Source organism: Rattus norvegicus, chromosome X, assembly GCF_021556685.1.
Source record: "Rattus norvegicus strain SHRSP/BbbUtx chromosome X, alternate assembly SHRSP_T2T, whole genome shotgun sequence".
Lineage (NCBI taxonomy): Eukaryota > Metazoa > Chordata > Mammalia > Rodentia > Muridae > Rattus > Rattus norvegicus.
Window position 1 is genome coordinate 17427683 of NC_141554.1, and position 19529 is coordinate 17447211.

At 47.4% G+C, this 19529-nt stretch overlaps 1 non-coding gene across 1 annotated transcript; it reads right to left on the reverse strand.

The window, feature by feature from the left end:
- Window positions 1-7462: 7462 nt before the first annotated feature.
- On the reverse strand, window positions 7463-7566 carry LOC120099399 (U6 spliceosomal RNA). The gene has a single exon (XR_015647250.1). It is a non-coding gene; the product is annotated as a U6 spliceosomal RNA (small nuclear RNA).
- Window positions 7567-19529: the final 11963 nt, after the last annotated feature.

The window sequence follows — 19529 nt, forward strand, 5'->3', positions numbered from 1 at the left end:
TTCATGGGAGTATCGAGGTGCTGGAAGAGCAGACGGGATTGGAAATATCGCTGTGGCTTTAGTTAAGGGTTAAATTCCACCACAGTGGAGGGGTGTGTGTGTGTGTGTATCTGAGACTATGCAGTAGAGAGTGTGGGAAGAGACACAGGCAAAAGGAGAAGGAGAAAAGGGAAGGGTAGGGGGTAGAGGAAGAATGGAAGGGGAGAGACAAAGAAGGAGAATGAAGAAAAGAAAGAGAAGACATAGGGTGAAGAGAGGGAGCAGAAAATGGAGTTGGGGAAAGGAAAAGAGAAGGCTCCCATGAATGTTGTATGAAAAAGAACACTTTTGTTTCTTGTTGATGCTGTTATGATGTTGAGAACTGAACTTACAGCCTTACACATGCTAGGCAAGTCCTTTACCAGCAAGCTCTATTCCCAGTCCGAGGAGGCATTTATAACGTGAGCTTGAACTGGCCTGGACACCCGGGTCATATCTAAGCTTTGAGGGCTTTCCCTCCTCTCACATACTCTGTAATCTCTCTCATTCCCATCCACAGGCACTCTCCGGCCCCAACTTCCCCACATTTGTGTTTCTCTGGTTACATTGGTCAGCTTGATCAGATTTACAGTCACCTAGGAGATCCATCTTTAGGTGTTTCTGAGAGGGCATTTCCAGAAAAGTTTAACTGGAGAGAGAAGATCCACCCTCAACATGGACAGTGACTTTCCATGGACTAGGGCCCCAGAATTAATACAAAGGAGAAAGCGAATGGAGCAGCAGCAGCATTCATTTGCTTCTGCTACCTGACTGCGGATACAGCACCCACAGATGTGGATCACAGATGTAAGCATCTGCCTTACTGTTCCATTGTTATGATTTCCCTGCCCCAGCAGACCCTCAAACCCAGAGTCAAAATAAACCCTCTTTCCTTAAGTTCTCTGCTCAGGTGTTACGTCACAGCATTGGGAAAAGTAGCTGCTATCCTCGGCATGCTTTTTCTTTCTGACAACCAGATGCTGGGGTGGAGTCTAAGGGAGTCTTGTGAACTGTACAGCAACACCTTTGACGTTCGCCGTCCAGCAAGTTCTCCCTTCTTCCTCTTTTCCCTCAATGAGCCTTGGCTTGCGAGTCTGCTCTGTGTCAGGGATGAGACATGCTATTCATGTTCTCTGCGTCGCTTACGATAATTAGGATATGACTTGCCTGGAAATCATTCTAAATCCCAAATGACAGTGGTATGTCCAAGACAGAGTTCCTTTTCATGTTTAGGATGTCTGCAAGTAGGCAATCCCAGGCAACATTGCCACTGCACAGGGCTGGGGACCTGGGTTTCTTGTTGTTATGCCAAATATGACTTGTCCAGTACAAAGGTCCCCCTTCCCTTTTCTTGGGTTGGAATGGAAAACAAGGCTTCCTGAATGTTAAGTCTCAAGCACTGAGTCATGCTCCTAGGCCTCTATGGTGACTTGAGACCATGTCTAGACATTCTTTGACAGTCCTCCCAGCCAGGTAGGCTCTCCAAACAATCAAAATGGCAGAGGTGACAGCATGAGTGACTTCTAGAGCTGGAAGGATAACCTTCCTTGATCTTCTGGGTATGTTTTACTGAGACAGGATCTTACTCTTTGGCCCAGGTGGCCTTGGAACTCACCATGTAACCAGGCTAGCCTTGAACCTGTGGCAGTCCTCCTCATTCAGCCTCCCAAGTGCTGGGACTACAGTTATAAAACTGCAGCCCCTGGCTCAAAGGTAGGTTTTGAAGTGTTATGTGGCTTCTACATGTATCTTCCCTACTTCCCCTCTCCCTAGCTGTCTATTTTTCATTCATTCTCCTCTCCATATCTCTAGAGTTCTGAAAAGCCAGTTGTTTGAGCCCTGAGGCCACTGTACAGGAAAGAGATGCTCAGGACTCCTCGTCTTCTGAATGCCACGCCGCTTTGTGTCTGCATCTGCACATCTGCCTGCGTGACTCTGCCCCTTCCAGGGTCTTCCAAGCTCGCTAGGCCTACCATCCTTGGCAACAAAGCTTCCTGAGGGTTCAGTGGGGGTCCTCTGAGGTCCTGGGACACTGATGTTCCCAGTGACTGCACTGACAGCTGTCTGCTGTCTTTCCACAAGCTGTTCACTGGGTCCCAGGTGATTCAGAACGTGTGGTTGACATGGTGCCAATTTGCTCATGTGTGTCCTTCCTTCCAGACTAGGCCAACTGGGGATCCCTGGAGCAGAGTGTGTGCGTGGGCTGAGAAATGTGAAGGCTAGTGGCAATGGGGGTGAGTGGAAGAGAGCAGCTTTCTCGGGGGCTCAGGGGGATTGGAAGAAGCAGGCTGTATGCATGCACTTACCCACAAGTATCCATGTGTGTAAATGCGGACACGTGCGTGCCACAATGCGTGTATGTGTGTAGGTCAGAAAACAACCTTGGGTGCTTGTCCTTGCCTTCTCCCTGATTTGGAAACAGGGTGTCTTTTTGTGTTTTTTTTTCTGCTGTGTACATTAAGTGCTCTAGCCTACAGTTTCCTGAGAGTCTCGTGTTTACATTTCCCATCTCACTATGAAGGCGCCGAGTGCTACCCACCCAGATTTCCTTTTTTTCAGAGGATTCTAGGACAGGTCCTCAGACTTGCATTTGAAGTACTTTTCCTTAGTCCCAAGGGACCATTTGTTGTTGTTGTTGTTGTTGTTGGTGGTGGTGGTGGTGGTGGTGGTGGTGGTGGTGGTGGTGTTAGTGGTTGGTTTTCTCTGGAAGGGGAGAGAAGTCTCATATATTCCAGGCTGGCCTCACATTTTCTATGTAGCTGAGGATAACCTTGAATTTCCTATTCTCCTTTCTCTAACTCTTAAATGTGGAGATCACAAGAATGTATTAACAGACTCGGTTTATGGTGTGCTAGGGCTTAATCTCAGAGCTTTGTATATCCTAGATAAGCACTTTACCAATTGAACCTACCTTGAACTGATCTCTCTGCCTCCTTCTCCTGAGTGCTGAGAGTACAGGCATGTGCACTACACCTGGTTAGAGGCCTTTTGCCTTAGCTGGCAGATGACTGACCTCTCCCTATATCCTTTCGTGGCCTTCCCTGTCTATCTGTGTCCTGACTATTTCCTTTCCTTCTTGCTTTTCTGTTACCTTGAAACACAGTTTTACCACATGGCCCAGGCTGGCCTTGAGATCCTCCTGTCTCAGCCTCCCAATGTTCCTGTGCCACCATGCCTGGTCCCTTACTCCCCTTTCTTATAAGGACATCTGTGGTAGAGGATAGGGACACACCCTAATGAGACACAAAGATGGGGATGTTAGGAACCACATCTTTGCTTGCTTCTTTTGGAGGAGGCTGCCACTGTACCCTGTTCTCTATCTGTGTGCCCAGCACAGTGCCACCCCAGGGCTGTCCTCCAGGTATCTCACAGCTAACAGCATAAGTTCAGCAACTGAACCTTGTCGGGTATTGCAAAGCCATCGAAGCTACCTGGGTCCCTTGCTGTGTCCCATCTGTAAGAGTTAATCCTTCACATTCCCCACACAGTGCACACACTCCCTGGCAATACAGCCGGATTCAGCTGTTTTTCTTGAAATAGGAGATGGAATTTTCCCCAATGTAAAAATAATGGTGCCCAATTCTTGTGGGAGGTGGATGGGGCTGGTGCTGGCACCGCGGGCCCTTCTTTTCCTCAGAAATAGCCCCACAGTGGCCTCATTTTCTCAAACTTGCAACTCAGCGAGCACTTAGCCTTTAGTGAGAAGAATCCACACTGCTGAAGTCGAAAAGGGAGCAATCCATTTGTCAACACAGGCAGCCAATAAGTCATGAGAACCAAAGAAGGCCCCTAGCTCTTATCCAGCTGCCTTAGGGGTCAAGGCATGGAGCCTGACACAAACTGACTCACAGTCAAAAACCAAGACAGACAATGACGTAAGGGCTTCCCCTGTTGCTGATAGAGACAGGACATAAGAAATGTAGGTAGGGTAGATGACATTGCTAACTGGTTTTGGAGCCTGGAACCTTATTTGAAAGATTGGGTATGGACTTAGAGAAGTCTTGAGAAGGCAGGAACATTAGGACCCGAAACTAGGAACACACAGGGAAAGACATAGTGGGAAAGGAAGTATTTTTTCTCAATGGCTACAGCTGAAGTTGGCAAGGACCCTGGCTTCGATTAGGTCTTAATAGACTTGACCTTCCCATACAAGCTCTGACCCCTTCTCCCTAGAGCTCAGAGCTAGTATCACACTGACATCTTTTACATCAAATGCTAACAGAGGAGACCCAGGCTCCCTTTGGACTCCATCACAGAAGAAGCTGGAAGGATGGTCATTTTTCAAATGCCATGATAGTAGCTGTAGGACTGAGCCTGCTCGAGTTAGGGGAGGAAAAGAAGGCTGGGGCGCCAGGGCCAGCAATTACTTGAGACTTTCTTTGCAACGGGAACTAGAAAGACAACAATTTCTCTGCAACCTCTAGGCTCCAACTAGAATCCTTTCTCTAACAAGGGTTTTTCTTCCACTGTTATGCAGTCTTGCTGCCCCCCCCCATGGCTCTCTCAGGGGAAGGGACATCATGGCTTAGGGAAGACAAGCTGAGGGGTCTAGAGTGGGAGGGGCTACATTTCCTAGGACATTTCCTCTTCAGACTGTTCTTTCCCTTCCTCCTCCACTTCCTCTTCTACTCCCTTTTCTCCTCCATCTTCCGTCCTCCTTTTCTTCCTCCCTTCCCCATCCTTTCCCTCTTCCTTCTCCCTCCTCCCACCCTTCTCCTCTCAAGGAGTGACAAGCTCACCCTGACCCTGTGGCTTCCTTGTTTCCTCTGCAGTCTGATAAGAGGAGAGAGCACTGCCTGCCTCAGGAATAAGTCTCCTGGCAAAATTAGCTGCAGGATTTGAAATCCATTTTTATTCCACCCAATATTAATTATTGTTGTTTTCTGATGTTCATTACCAGCTTGTTTCCTGGTGTAACTCTGGGGACAAAGGGTTTTCAAAGCATTTTCTACAGAGGAGGAGCCCCACATTGCCACCCCTGTTGAGTTACTTCCACGCCTGACCCAAAGACCTTCCACCAGGGGTTGGAAGCCCTTCTGGACTCCTGCGCAGGGGATTTCCCCTGCTCATTGTGCCAGGAAGAGCAGGCAAGAGCCAGGACAAGCCAGATGGGACATTGGTGAGGTCCTTCCCACCCCTTTCCCTTCCTCCCTCCCTCCTCCTTTCCCTCCCCCTCTACCCTACCCCCTCTCCTTCCCTTCTTGACTCCTCGAACTCCTTCCCAAGTCTGCCAGCTTGCCCACAGCAGCTGTGCAGGAAATGCATTTTTACTGTTATTTCTGTCCCATGGAGACAACGAAGACAACACACACAGCATTATTAGAGACGGATCTTATGCCTTTACACCTAGGAATACAACCATGGCCACTTAGGCCAAGACACAGGCCTTCTAGTAACTTCCCCTGAAGTCCCTTGTGCCATCTCTAGGTTGCTGTTCTCCAAAGATATTCTGTTGTCATTGTTGGCACCAGGGCCACCATTGTCCTTTTTGTCTTCCCCATATTTCCTCAGGCTGGGCCTGAACTCCTAGGATCAGGTAATCCTTCCACTTCAAGCTCCCAGAGAACAACTCGAATGCCAGGCGCTTGGCACTATGCTTGCTTGAATTATTCTGATTTCTGAAGTCACCAACTTGGCTTGTCTGTTTTTGAACTCCATGTAAGTAGCTCATATGCTTGCTATGTATTCTTGTGTGTGTGGTTTCTTTTGCTCAACACTGTCTAGGACACTCGTCTTGTTGTTGCATGTAGTAGTAATTTATTCACTTTAAGTGTAGAACACCTACCTGGGTGGCTACGCTATGATTACTTTATCTTCTGATGATGGACATTTGAGTTCTTTCCAGTTTAGGGCTCTTATGCGCACCAGCACTTGTGTCTCTCAGTATAAACCTCAAAATGAATTGAATGTCATAGGTTATACAATAAAGACATGCCTGATTTTTCAAGGAGTAAGCCAATACAGGGTAATGCTTCTGCCAAAGGTCTGAGAGAGGAAACAAGGCCATACCGTCATGACATAGGTGAAGAAAGGCTTTTACTAAGGTGCATTTGCTAAGCTGTGGCAAATATGGCTCCAAAGGACTCCTAGCTCCATTCATATTGACCTTGAACTTAGTCATATGACTTGCTTTGGCCAATGGGATACCAGTAATCATGATGCTGATGTGACTTTGAATAGCAAGGCTTGTCTATTACCATATTGTAAATGTTTGTGTCTCTCCCAAATTTATTTAGATCCTAAGACCCAGTGTCCTAGGGTTATGATTAGATAGTCATGTCAGTTTGATTGGCCTGCGAGACAGACACTTCAGTGATTGTTAAAGCATACCTCTGGGTGTATCTGAGAAGGTGATTCTAGAGACGTGTGGGTTCTGATCTGATCAATGGATTTCCCTTGATGGATTTGTAATATGATGGCATTGTGAGAGGCCAGGATTTTGGAGGAAATAGGTCACAGAGGGCAGGTCCTTGGGACTAGACCTTCCTCTGCCCCCCCTTTTAAAAATTATTTTATTTGTTTACATTTCAAATGTTATCACCCTTCCCAGTCTCCCATCCAAGAACCCCCACCCCATCTCTCTCCCCTTTGCCTTTAAGAGGGTGCTCCCCCACCCACTCCCACCTCACCCATATAGCATCCCCCTTCTCTGGAATATCAAGCCTCCACAGGAGCAAGTGCTTTTCCTCCCACTGATGCCAGATGAGGCAGTCCTCTGCTACATATGCAGCAGAAGACATGGACCAGCTCATGTATATTATTTGGTTGATTGTTTAGTTCCTGGGAGCTCTGAGAGGGTCCAGTTAATTGATACTGTTGTTCTTCCTATGGGGTTGCAAACTGCTTCAGCTCCTTCAGTTCTTCCCATAGCTCTTCCATTGGGTTTCCTGGACTCAGTCCAATGGTTGGCTGTGAGTATCTGCATCTGTCTCAGTCAGGTGCTAGCTAGTAGAGCCTCTGAGAAAAGCCATACCAGGCTCCTGTCAGCAAGTGCTTCTTGGCATCAGCAACAGTGTCTGGGGTTTGGTGTCTGCAGATAGGATGGATCCCAAGATGAGGCGGTCTCTAGAAGGCCTTTCTTTCAGCCTCTGCTCCATTTTTGTCCCTGCATTTCCTTTAGATAGGGACAATCCTAGGTTAAAATTTTTTAGATGGGTGGGTGACCCCATCCCCCCACTGGGGGGCCATGTCTACTTGGAGGTGATCTTTTTTGGTTCCATCTCCCCACTGTTGGGTATTTTGGCTAAGGTCATACCCAATGGGACCTGGGAGACTCTGTCATTCCTGTTGTCTGGGACTTTCTAGTGGTTCCCCAAGTTCCCTATCCCCCATTGCTACTTATTTCTATTCACTCTCCTAGCCCTCTGAACTTCTTCCCTGTCCCTTCTAATACCTGGTCCTCCCCTCTTTTTCTTCTCCCTCCCCTCTCCTCAGGTCCCTCCATAAAAATATGGAACGCTTCACCAACTTGTATGTCATCCTTGCGCAGGGACCATGCTAATCTCTGTACGGTTCCAATTTTAGTATATGTGCTGACAAAGTGAACACTGCTCTGGCCATTTTTATGGTCCTCATTTCTGCCTGCTTGTTGTCTGCCATGAGGCAAGCACCTGTGCTTCTCCACACACTATCAGTGATGTGATGTTGTGCCTGAATGCACGGGACTAAGCAACCACGGACTAATCCATCTGAAACCGTGAGCCAAAATAAATCTTCCTCATGGAAGTCATGCCAGTCAGGTATTTGGTTATAACAATGAAAAAAGTGACTAATGCAGTGAGTATCGAGAGGTGAACTCTTCTGGAGGGGATCAGTTCATAAGGATTCTCTCTGGTAGCGAGATAAGTGCCTTTACAAGGAGACGTGAGGGAACCCATTTGTCCCTTTTTGTGCTGCAAGGACACAGGAAGCAGACAGGGTTGTGCCAGCTATAACAAAAACCCTAAATTGTATGGTAGCAGGTTTGTGTGCTGGGATGGCATGGAGGCTAGAAGAATAGTGAGCTCTCTTTGGTACATGTGGATGTTTGATGAAATGTGGGCGGGGCTTCAGTGTCCACTGTGTTTAGCTCACTTTTATTTCCTTTGTTGCATTCATATTTTCACTCCATAGGTCAAATAGCCTGGAACTCACTGTGTAGCCCAGGCTGACCTCCTGACCCTCTTGACCTCCCCCTCCAAGTTCTGGGGTTGCAAGTGTGTACCACCACGCCAAGCTCCATTATTGTTTTTATTTTATTATTTATTTTTAATGCACTGTTTATAACCCTGCCCTATTCACATGGGTGTGGGAGTCATATACTGAGTTATGGGTAGCCTACCAGTGGCCACATCCCCCAGAGAAAAATGACTCGACTCCAATTGCTGCCTCTTCCCTCTCCTGCTCTCTCTTCTTTGGCTCCCCTTCCTCCTTTTCTCCCTCCCCTCTCCCTTCTTCCTTCTCCTTCAAATACATGTACATGCACATCTGTACACCACGGGTGTGCCTAGTGCCCATGGAAGTTAAAAACAGGCATTGAATCTTCTGAAACTAGAGTTCCAGATGGCAGTAAGCTGCCATGTTGCTTGTGGGAACTGAACCTAGGTCCTCTGGAAGAACAGCCACTAACGCTTATCCATTGAGCTATCTCTCCAGCTCCAGGAGTCTTTTTTTTTTCCTGTAAATACAATGTTCTGTTGTATGTATATGAAGCTGTATGCACGGAGGTAGCTTTTTCTCTCCACATGCTTCCTGAGCATTAAACTCAGGTTGCCAAGCGTGGTGGCAATGACCTTGACTCACTCACTAAGTCTGGTTTATACAACTTGCCCTTCTATTTGGAGCTAGTGCCTCAGATAGAAAGGTTGGGCTCCCAGGCACTGACTTCAGAAAAGAGCACGAGCATTGTCTTCTAAGTCCCACAGAGCTGTGGAAGCATTTGGCTTAGATCTTTAGTGATTTCGGTTAGAAAACCAGAATGCAATGTTGCTTTTTTTTTTATTTCTTTAGAACATTTTATTTTTTTATTATTGCATTTTAATTTATTCATTTGTGTGAGTGGGTGTGGGTGTGCTATATCTTGGCTCATCAGGCTTGGTAGCAAGCACTTCAACTGACTGAGATGTCTTGCTAGTCTGCTTTTTACTTCTTGAGATACCTTCTCACTATGTAGGCCAGGCTGGCCTTGAAATGTCCATCCTCCTGCCTCAGTCTCCTGAGTACTGAGATTATAAGTGTGTATCTTCACACCTGACCCCAGAGTACAGCTTTCCCACAAATCAAGCATCAATTACCTCAAGATGGTGTATTTACATCTTTCAATTCCTATGAATGCTAGACTTGGGGTCAACCAGCCCCCATCTTCTCCTCCTGTGCCAATGCTACCAACCACTGAATCCTTTCAGGCATCACGTTGATTGGGACAACCAACCTGGCCTGCCTTCATGGAGTAGTTGGGAGACAGATGTCCTAATGCTGGGAAAAGCCAATGAAGCCACGTAAAACACAGAGCAAGTACAAGACAATGCGGCATTATTATCCGCAGTGACTGCCATCGACTCCAATTGCTGCACATTGGGGCATGGGTTTTGAGTCCATCAAGGTCGTTTTGCTTTATGACTCCTCTCTTTAGCAGCCCACATAAATTTGACACATTCAGGAGCCACAGTGGCCTCTGAAAGCTTTCTCTCATTATCTCTTGCTGCATTTTTAAACCAGTGGAGATATGCACAAGGGCCACCACCTTTATTGGCTCGCCATGGCTTCTTTCAAGAGAGATTGTCACATATTCATGACCAAGGGCCAGTATAGGTTGCACCTCATCCACACAAGAATGTCCCATCAGAAAGGAAGTCTTCTTTCCTGGACTGTTCCTATCTGACGGGGAGTTTTTGACATCAGTAGGAAGCTATCAGTGTTAAGAACTATTGTTTCAGGCTGGAGAGATGGCTCAGCAGTTAAGGGCACTTCCAGAGGTCCTGAGTTCAATTCCCAGCAACCACATGGTGGCTCACAACCATATATAATGGGATCTGATGCCCTCTTCTGGTGTGCATGAAAACAGCAACAGTGTACTCACATACATCATCTTTAAAAAAAAAAACAAAAACAAAAACAAAACTATTGTTTCAAAATGTAAAATGGCCCAGGGTGTCTGGCAGGAGATTGGCAAGTGGTCTGGGTAACACCATCTGAGGGACTGACTGGTGGAAGACATGTGTAGTCTCACACTATGTTGAAGAACAGAGAAGCCTGATGGGGGTGGGTATTTTCATTTCCTGTCCTCTTTCTTTGAAAGACTATCTAGTCCTTCCTCCCTTCTCAGCTACAGGCAAGTAGTGTCACAGAAAAGGCATCTGCACTGAGAGCCCAGGGCTAACCTGGGAATTCGGACTCAGTGGGCCTTGAATAGATAGCGCCATTGGAGCTCTTCTGAGCAATGCTGGCTCTTGGGTTCTGTTTTATTTCATCTTTGAAACAGCGTCAACAGTGGAAGGAAGATGGGGGTGTGGGCTTATACAAATGATTTCTCTGCAGGAGCTTTGCTGAGAATTAACTTGCAGGGACCACCCACACTTAATCCTTACTATAGAGTTATAGCTGGGGACTTAGTTCCTCCACAAAGCCTGGAGCTCTTGCTCACAGTGGGTGAGTAGCTGTGGTGGCCATGGCCTTGCTCTGGGTTGAAGACCATGAGGGACACTGTCCTGTAAGGACACAGCGCCTGGGAGTAGTGGGGAAGGAAAAACTATTGATTCTAAGGTGAATACTGTTTCCTTATGTAGGAACCATTCTGCTCTGGGGAGGTATTAGGAAATGGAGGTGAGTTTTGGGTTGCCAGACTAAGGCGCGCGCGCATGTGTGTGTGTGTGTGTGTGTGTGTGTGTGTGTGTGTGTGTGTGTTTTACTGGTCTTACTAGACAGGGGTGCCAAGGATGCCTGGCATCCTATAAAGAGGAGAGTGTCTCATCCAATGGGATTTGTCCTCGACCAACTACCGCCAGTGCCCCTGCTGATGAATGAGCTGGTGTGCAAAGAAAGTTCCAGGTGTCCTTTGTATAACCAATTGGTTCATTTGAGACTGGAGGTCATTTTTCAAGGCAACTCAAGGGATTGGGTGAGGACTTCTCTGAGCTGGAGGGACTAATAGAAAGCCTGACAGCCTAGAGCCACAGGAAAGAGGGGTGCAGGTGCTGAGGGACCTCGTGGAGGTTAGGCAGAGGCCACCCAGAAGGGGGAGCAAGGGTCAGTGGGGAGGGGGAGGGGTTACAGGGCAGAGAAGCTTTTTATACAAATGGAAGAATGAGAAAGAAGTCCCATGGGTGGAAATGTGCTGGTGGTCCCTGTAAAGCTGGGCTCCCCCATAGCGTGACAGTGGCAAAAGCATGGAGAATCAAGACAGGGATTTAGGAAACTGGAGAATCAAGTGTTCAGGCGGGCCTAGATTAAATAGAAAGGGTCTCTGAGGCTGGCTTTGTTTTCTGCCGTTTGCTTTTCCATTACTTTAGGTTGGGCCTGGATTCTGGCTTTGCTGACACCCAGAAGGGTGGCCAGGGCAGCAAACAGTGCTCATGGAAGCTGCAAGTGTCCAGGCATGGCCTTGCCTGCTTACTGGGGGCTGTGGAAGTCCCCTCTAGGAAGTGGATTCCATATGTCCTCCGCTTGTTAGAGGGACCAGAGCATGTTATGGGTGGTACCCTTCAGATACTGTATAAACAGGCCAAGCTGGAGGGGCTTTCAGGCCCTGCCAACTGTCTTTGTTGACTGTCGGCTTGTTCTGTGTCCCACAATTGTGGGCCAGGCCAAGGGACTTTCAAAAATCAGGTATTGAGGTCAATGCTGAGTCTGTATTTTGTCTTCAGTTAATCTGCGGTTTGTAAGGCAAAGGAATAAGATGACAGTGACAAGGACAGAACTTAAACACAGGGCAGAGGTGGGGGAAGGGGGGGCGCTGACTTCCCACAAGCTTGTGCGGAAGGGACTGGGGCCCAGCTGCTGACATTTTTACAAAGCAAATAAGTGTCAGGCCAAGCTGGTGACCTCAGTGTGAATGGAAAAAGATGGTCAGCTGTGTGGCTGCCAGAAATGGCATGTTTGTCAGCCCACCTGTTAGGAAGTGGAGAGGGAGATGTTGAGTAACATTGTCTCAGCAAATGGTTACCCATTGCTGACCACAGGCCCGGCATGGTCTGAGTTCTTCATGCAGCCCGGTGCCTGGGCTCTACCCCACTGCCTAGGGAAAAGGGCTCAGTTGTGGTTTTTATTTGCAAGACGTGGTAACCGAGGCTGCAGTGTTCATTTCTTTATCCTAGCTTGGACAACTAAGAGGTAGTAAAGAAAGGCTATGAATTTTGGCAGCCTGGCACCTAGTATCTAGGTCCAGGCCAGCTGCCAGGAATGTGGAAACAGGTCCAATTGGGTGGGGGTTTGTGTATGATCTCTGTTCCGGTTATGTTTGTTTGTTCATTTACTTGTATGTGCGCATGTGTGTGTGAACATGTGCATACATGTGCACACATGTGCTACAACACCTGACAGAGGATTTGAAAAGAGTCAGAGGTCAAACAGCACCTTGCAGGTTTCAGTGGTTCCTTCCACAGGGACATAGGAATTGAATTTAAGTTGTCAGGCTGCATGGCAAATGCCATCTCACTGGACTCTGTGTTCTTCTTATAATTATAATTATGGTGAAAATTTAAGAAGAAAAAGAGCCAATCATATGTGTAATGAATTACCCTAAAATTTAGTGACGTAGGATCTGGTGAGATGCCTCAGAGGGTTAAGGTGGACTGCTATGCAATCTGACAGTATGAGTTTGATTTCTGGGACCAACGCAGAGGGAAGAGAGAACCAATTTCTGCAAACTGACCTCTGAACTCTACATGTATGATATGGCATGTATGTACCCACCATGCACATTAAAAACACACAAAAAATTAATCAAATATATTTAAAATAAAAGTTAGTGACTTAACTAGTTGCCATGTTGCTATAGTGCCGCATTGTACTGGGACTTAATTGCCCCCAGTTAGAAGAGTTTTGTCCAGTTCTGTGTCTCTTCCTAGCATCTTTCCTTCTTCCCAGGCAATTGGCCTGGAGCTGAGTCCTAGTAAACCAATGACGTCAGCTGTTAGCTGAGATGCCTCACCTGGCGCATCCCTACGGTCTCTTTGTATAGAATGGGCCTCCCTATAGCATGGTGATTGTATTTGAAAAGTAAAGGGAGTCACATAATGACACTTCCACCATTGTCAAAAACCTGTGCCCCTACACGGGAAAGTACAAATAATCATAATGTTTAAAAGTTCTGTGTATGTATATAAGTATCTCTGCATGGGTATGTCCACATAAGTACATGTCCCCAGAGAAGCCAGAAGGGGACACCAGATCCCAGAGTTGGAATTATAGGTAATTGTAAGCTGCCCTATGAGGGTGCTGAGAACTGAACTCACAGACTCCAACTCTTCAAAATATAGTTTGCTAAAAATATGCTTTTAAAACAAAGTCTTTGTAGGTAGTCAGGGTGGCTTCAAATTTGCCATCCTCCTGTCTTAGCCCTCAGTTCCCGAGTACTGGAATCATAGATACATGCTACCATCCATGGCTGGCTGGGACCTTTGCTCTTTCTAAAGTTTTTGAACATTTCTGTATTTATGCTTCATTCTTTGACAATGGCGTAGACTTGTATGATATACTTAGATTGTTCCAGTGCCCCATTCTATCACTCTTATTCCTCACTCCCTCAACAATCCCCACCCCCTTTTGAGACAGTGTTCTTCACTGGGTCCCGAGGCTTGTCTATTAGGCTAGGTTGGCTGGCCCGTCAGCCTCAGGGACCTGGCTGTCTCTGCCTCTGTACACCGGAACTACAAGCTATACTTACAAGAGTATACCACAGTGTCTAGCTTTTTACATGGGTATTGCATGAATCATCTCCCCAGTCCTTGGATGGGAAGGGCCATGTCTTAGCACTTGGGAGACTAACAAATGAGGATCACTGGAAGTTTGAAGCTAGTCTGAGGTATAGAGTATGACCCTGTTTGGGGGAAACAAGCTAACATCAGAATGTAAGAAAGGCATGGGCTATGGAAGATCTTATAGCCAGCCATCTTGGGAAATATGGTCTGCTCTTTTTCCTTTTCCTTCTTAAATCTTACATTTCATTCATTCATTCATTCATTCATTTTTAAAAATCTCACTAATCTCAGGCTGGATGGAAACTTGTATGTAGCTGACAATGACCTTGAGTTTCTGATTCTCCTTTCTTCATCTCCCTAGTTCTGGGTTTACAGATGTGCACCATCATACCCAGTTTATGTAGTGCTGGGGCTAGAATCCAGGGCTTTGAAGGTGTGTGCTAGGCAGGCATTCTGTTAATTGAAAAAAAAAAAAACTCCTGAGCTCCATTTAATTTAATTGTTATTGTTGTTGTTGTTGTTGGTGGTGGTGGTGGTGGTGGTGGTGTGTGTGTGTGTGTGTGTGTGTGTGTGTGTGTGTGTGAGCATGTGTATGGTGAGTTTGTGTGTATTTGAGTGTGAGTGTGGGCACATGTGACAGTCAGAGAACAGCTTTTGCGAGACAGTTATCTTTCCTCTGTGACTTGCTGAGCTATCTTGCTTGTTGCTTATTCCCACGCCCCTCCCACCCTTTTAAAATCATACACAAATCTCAACTGGTCATAAATTAAGCCCTAATTCATTCTGGAGACATGTTCCTTGGTGAAGACCTACTAAATGAACAGAACCTTGTTTAACAGCTTTTATTCTGGTCCCATCATAGATTTCCTGCTGGACCAGGCACTGACCTGGGGACCGGGGACATAAAACACTGCTCCGTGGAAGATGGAGCTCTCAGCCGAAGCCTTTGGTTTGAAGGAATATTGCCTTCAGTTGCATGTACACATGCAGGAGGCTCTAAGCACAGCAAGGGATTCTGAGCTTTATCGGGTGCAGAAGTCTGGCTTGGCCTTAATTTGTTTTTTCCTTGTTAGAGTTTGAATTGTCCCCCCCCCCTCCTCCAGTACACTGAAGTGTCCCCCTCCACAACCTCAGAACTGTGACTGATTTTGGAGGTGGGGCCTTTGATGAGATGATGAAGTTAAAATGGGGTCCTTAGAGAGAGCTTTATTCAAAATGACCCACATCCTTATAAGACGGAGCTCGAACACAGAGATGTCATAATCAGAGGTTAGATTATGGATCAGTAAGTAAAGTGCTTGCTATGCAAATGTGAAAACCCAAGTTCAGAGCCCTGGAACTGTGTAAAGTTGGATGTGCTAACTAACACATCTGTAATACCAGATCTTCTGAGCAGAAATGGGAGGCAGACACAGAAAACTGTCTGGAAGCTCACTGGCCCAGTCAGCCTTGGCTACATAGCAGCAAACAGCAAGAGACCCTGCCTCAAACAAGGTAGTGAGAAGGATCTACATCTGAGGTAGTCCTATGTGGCATGTGCACTCCTACACTCAGTGCACGCATGCATGCACGTACACACACACACACACACACACACACACACATGCACTCATACACACACATGCACTCTCTCACACACACACACACACTCCTACATGCATGTACACATGTACATGTTTTCAAAACGAAATGCTCAGCCAGGCATGGTGGTACATGCTATTAATTCCAGCACTTGGGAGTCAGAGGCAGGCATGAATTTGAGGCCAGCCTGGTCTTCCAAGTGAGTTCCAGGACCACCAGAACCATGCAGAAACACCCTGTTTTGTAACCCCTCTCCCAGACAAAAAGCAGGTAGTAGTGATGTAGCCTTCCTCAAATCAAGGAGACAAGCCGCAGAAGGAGCTGACCTTTGAACACAGACCTCTAGCCTTCAGAACTATGAGAAAGTAAATACCTGATGTTTCAGTTACTCAGCTGGCCATGTTCTTTCCTTTCTTGTAGTGCTGGGGATTGGTCCCAGGGTTTCACACATGCTAGAGAAGTGATTGAGCTGCACCTGCAGCCCTCTTTTTCCTTTGTGAGACAGGGCCTTGCTCTATAGGCCAGGCAGCCTGGAACTTTTAGTCCTTCTTTCTCCACTTCGTGCATAGCTGGGATCATGGGCCTGTGCCACCAGGTCCAGTTAGTCTGTGGTGTTTAGTCGTGTGAACCTGAGACATTTGTCCCAAATATCCTTTGTAGATGACCCAAATGGCATGACTGAGGGTGGGTCCACTTTCTCAGAATGCTTCTTTCTAGGGATAGCTTCACCTGCAGGCACATAATGGTGCTTTGATGAGACTAAATTTGGGTCGTCCAGGGGATCCTGGCCTGGTCAGTGAGGGCTTACCTCAAAATAGGTCCAGATGTCAACCAGTCTGAAAGAGGATTGAGTGAGGAGCACTGTGGATACTTCTGTGTATCCTGGACCTGTTGTCTAAGGCAAACAGTCAACTCTGAGGACTTCCTCCTCCTGTGCTGTTTCCACCATACAGGGATCCAGACCCTCCTAGTCTCCATGCATTTTTTATTTTGCTATATTCTTTCCATTGTTCTGATGTGAATAATTTAAAGTGACACAAAGGGGGACCTATCAGCTCTCAGAACCCCCTGAGCCCCATCTCTTTTCTGTTCTACCCTGTTGTGCCTGCATCCTTCCTGAACCTTTTTCTCAGGTCAACACACGCACATGCGAACATGTTCCTCCTCCTCTTCTCGGTTCTCGGTGGACAGCAGAAGTGACATTTTTGTATTTGTCTCTCTCAAGCCTCTCTTGTTGCCTTTCACTCCTTGCACTCTCTCTCTGAGGTAGTACATGTGAGGAAAAGAGCTGCTTCAATTTGAGAAGCAGCTTGATATCTCTCTCTCTCTCTCTCTCTCTCTCTCTCTCTCCGCCCCCTCTCTCTGTCTCTCTCTCTCTTTAGTCACACACAGGGTGGGGCTTCCTTGGGGGCTAACCAGGGAAGGGAAGAAACAGTTCCCGAGAAGATTTGTCCCTTTCCCCTGGACAAAGGCATACAGGGTGAGTTTTGGGGTCATAGACACTCAGGGGATTTTGTGTGTAGCCTGGATCTTCCAAACGAAAGCAGAGCTGCAGCCGGCTGCTGGCACTGTCTGCAAAGCAGCCTTGAACCAGGAAGCAGGCTGCACTCATCAGGAGAAGGCATGGCCAGGATTTCCTGAAGGTTCTGGCCTCTAGCCTGTAACCCAGCACTGTCCAGTAGAAATGGACCTTGAACAGCGTTCAAAAGAAAACAGGTGAGGGTAATTTGAATAGTATATTTTATTTAACACCATTTATCCAAAATATTACCATCTCAGCATGTAATGAAGGCAAAAAATATTAATGAGCTGTTCCACATTATTTTCTTGAAACTAAGCCTTAGAATCCCCTGTGACTTTCACACTTAACAGCAAATCTCAGTTTAGACTGACCACATCTCAAACTCAATAGCCATGTACGTCTGGTGGCAAGCATGCAGGATGGTGATAGTCCAGCCGAACCAAGCATGGAGGCCGCACTCCATCCAGCTACTTAATCAATGGCATGCAGACGCCTGCTTTGTGTACTTGTGAGGAACTGGAGAGGGACTGTGTGACGAGTGCAGGGAACCAGCCTCCCTGCGTTATTGTGGCCAGCACTATTCATCATTAATGCGCTGGCAGAGCTGGAGTCCAGCTCCGTTGCTAGTGGCTTCCAGTTCACACACACAGTCCCATGCTGGGGAATTGTTGACCCACATTCTCTTTTTGGGGAGCTAAGGATACAGTTTCCAAGTGATCTGGCCCTGCCCCCCCCCCAGCTGGGGCCTCACATCCTAGGTATTTGCGTATTTGCTTCTCTCCCTTGCTTTAGGTCCCAGCACCCCTCTGGCCTGTCCCTTCTATATATAGCTCTCTGTGGTGACAGCTGGCCCTGGGATGACTCATCAGCCACCGTGGGTGTCTCCGGATGGAACCCTGACCATTTATTCATAGGGTGCTTTTTGCAGCTTCTGGTCTCTTCCTAGCAAGTCCTGTCCTGGGGGATTGTCCTTTAGAAACCATGGAGACTGAGGGTTTGATTAACCAGTAGGCCTCTAGCTGCAGATCTCTGGGGGCTGTGCAGGCCTGACTCAGAGAAGTCTGTCGATGGAAAGGGATCAATCTCTTCTCGGATGTCTTGGATGGGAATGTTGCCTGTCTTTCTTCTGCTTGCCTAACTAGCCCTGGACTGCCTTGGCAGCGGGGCCCAGGAAATGCCAGCTCCTTTCCAAAGTTTATAGGGCTTCTCACATGACTGCTGGCAAACCCTATCTCTTTTCAGTGGGCCATCAAGGCAGTTGGCAATACTAGGCTAAGGAAGGCAGTTCCGCTCACCTGCTGTACCATTGTGGGCAAGTCCTTTCCCATATCCTAGTTTCTGTTTTCTCTTCTGCATGGCTCTCTAGTACCACAGTGAGGGACCTCCTGTGACAACTGTCATTACTGTCCAGCCAGACCTATTACTTCCGTTTTCCCCAAAGCAAACCAAAGTGAGGATTTGTGGGGAAATCCTCCCCAGACACGCCCTAAGGGCAGAGCAGAAGTAGGGTGAGAAGGGGAGCGAGCTAACCAGTTGCAAAGTGTCTTAGTCAATTTGGGCTACAATAGCCAAATACTGTGGGCACGGTGACTTACAAGGCATGGAAGTATTATCCCTCATGGTTTTGGAGGTTGGGGGTGGACCCTTAGGACTACCATGAGGGGTGGTTCTGGGGAGACTCCTTTCTAGGTCGTTTCTCCTTGCACCCTTGTATGTGGAAAGAGGGCAGGAACTCTGAGGACTCTGTCAAAGGTACTAGACACATTGGTGAGGGTTCCTCCACCCTCACCACACTGCCTCACCTCCTGAAGGTCTCATCACCTAATCCCATCACCGTAAGAGTTAAGATGTCCCTCCATGAATTTAGAGGACATACCATTCCTTCTGTAACGAGAGACTACCCCTAGCTTGAGCCCATAGTGAGTTCTGGAGGGGGGAGTTGCACAACTCTATCTGTTTAAGTGCTGGGATGAACCAGGTCTTTCTGGCAGTCCCAACCATTGAGTTACTTCCCATGTGTGTATGCATGGTGTGTGTGTGTGTGTGTGTGTGTGTGTGTGTGTGTGTGTGTGTGTGTGTGTGATAAGGTTGGCCTGGGACTCACTGTGTGGACCAAGCTGACCTCAAATTTAGAGATCTAGCCACCTGTGCCTCCTGAGTGCTGCGCTCAGAGGTTCGCACTACCATGCCCATTGTGTAAGAGCCTTTTGTTCTCATGTCTGGTAGCTTTCTTCCTTTTGCCCCCCTCTTTGTCCCAAACTTGTAGGGTCTCATCTTCAGGTGATCCCGCCACCAGGGCTTCTCAGGCCTGTCTTCAGCTGAAGCCTCCTGGTCTTTCACCTCAGCTTTCAGCTTCTAACTCCTTTCCTCCAGCCTTGGCTTCCCTTTTGCCCCCTCTGAAGCAACTTAACCAGAGAAGCTGCTGGGTGCATGGCTGTACACCCTTACTCCTGTCCCCTTTGTCACCCACTACTGTGACCAAGCTCAGGTACAGGGCACATGCGATACTGAGT